The sequence below is a fragment of the Salvia splendens genome, chromosome 1, assembly GCF_004379255.2.
Source record: "Salvia splendens isolate huo1 chromosome 1, SspV2, whole genome shotgun sequence".
Classification (NCBI taxonomy): Eukaryota; Viridiplantae; Streptophyta; class Magnoliopsida; order Lamiales; family Lamiaceae; genus Salvia; species Salvia splendens.
Genome location: NC_056032.1, coordinates 40,252,373 through 40,254,198, shown reverse-complemented (window position 1 = coordinate 40,254,198; position 1,826 = coordinate 40,252,373). Strand labels below are relative to the sequence as shown.

The 1,826-nt window shown below is 44.0% G+C and overlaps 1 pseudogene; it reads right to left on the bottom strand.

Annotated features, from left to right (window-relative positions):
- Positions 1–345: 345 nt before the first annotated feature.
- Positions 346–1,439, bottom strand: LOC121800222 (annotated as a pseudogene).
- Positions 1,440–1,826: the final 387 nt, after the last annotated feature.

The window sequence follows — 1,826 nt, the reverse complement described above, 5'->3', positions numbered from 1 at the left end:
TCAATATACTCGTGTGTTTGATTCAATTAAAGGTGATGGTGAATTTTAATTTTAATTTTAATTTTAATTTTATGAAAGATAAGATGAGCATTTGTGTGGATTGCGGCGACTAAAGGTGATGGGTGAATTTTATTAATTTTATAGTATATGATAAATATCGTAAGTGGAAGATATCGTTATCAAAATTTATGACATAATTTAGACTAATCTGTAAAGGTGATGGATGAATTTTTTAATTATTTTCTGAGATATGATAATATCCAATGTGGAAGATATCATTTTCTCAATTTATGACACTGATCTCATTAAATAAGAATATATTTTTATTTTAGTATTAAAATTATCTAAACGATACTAATACAGTATGATTTTTATTTCAATATTTAGTTTTAAACTTCACAATTTTACCTCGACTATAATATCGGTTTTAATATGTTCCCACAGATCTGAAGAAACTTGCCAATGTTCCTTCCATACCATTGTTTTGGATTCATGTATAAAGAAAACTGGATATCATTATCAGATTTAATTCATATATACAATAGCTAAACATCCACTCTTATGCAGAAACAAATAAAGAAGAAAAGTAAGAAAGAAATGAATAACAAATCATCTAGAAATCAAAATCACCCATATCGCCCATGGCATCGCCGTAACCATCAGCATAAGCCGCCGATTCGCCAATATCTCCCACCAACAATCCTCCCAGCAATCCCGCCCCCAATCCCAACCCTAATCCACCGCCCATCCTATTCTTCTTCGGCTTCTGCGGCTGCGCGTACGCCGCATATCCCGCCGGCGGAGCAGCTGGGTACCCTTGCCCATACCCGCTCGTCGTTGGATACCCTCCGTACCCGTACCCAGGATGCTGCTGCGCGGGCGGGTAGGCATACTGCGGCGGCGGCGGATACGCCGTGACGGGCTCCTCCGCCGCGCGCTTGGGCTCCGCAACCTGGTGGGTGAATTTATCCCCAAATTTGTAGGCGAATTTTAGGGTTCCTTTGGATTTGCCGGAGGGCGTGATGACCTGATGGTCGACGGTGCGGTCAGCGGCGGCGGAGTCGGGGCGGAAGAGGTCGTGGACGGAGACGGTGACGGCGCCGATGTCCTTGTCGGGGCCGATGGTGCTCTGCGTGCGGAGCTGGAAGAGGAGGGAGAGGCCGGGCTTGGTGAGGTAGGGCTCGTCGACCACGAACTCCATGCGGTGGTTCCATTTGGGGGGAAGTGCCGGAGTTCTTGTCGACGAGGGTGCGCTGCATCGATTGGGGGTAGCCGGCGATGGAGACGTCGACGTAGACGTCCATTTTGGAGAAGTGGTTGACGTCCTTGAGGCCCTGCGCGGAGAGGAGGGTGATGTTCAAGCGGCGATACTCCATTTGTTGAGTTGATTAATTGGTTGGAATTAGGGATTTGAGAAAGTTTAGAATTGAGGATTTGGGAGTTGTGGGGGAGGCTATATATATAGGGAGAGGAAAGTGAGGCGGCTAAGGAAAACTACATGGCGAGGAAGGTGCATTACACCGCCTTTTAGTTTAGTTATTTCAGCCATTCAGCGTTTAGTCCGTGTTGACATCATGATTTCTGATATGCATGACGGGATATATTCAAATACTAATGTAACAATTTATATTCAATTTTTTATATAGAGTGTAGTACAAAAACAGTCCCGCCCTTAGAGCATCAACATCCGTGCTCTTGCCAACGAGCACGGATTACTCCCTACTCTTAGGTAAGAGCACAACACTCACATCCGTGCTATTCCGTAAGGACATGCTCAAGGGTTCCACCATTCTATTATTCAATTTAAATAAAAATATTTCCACAAT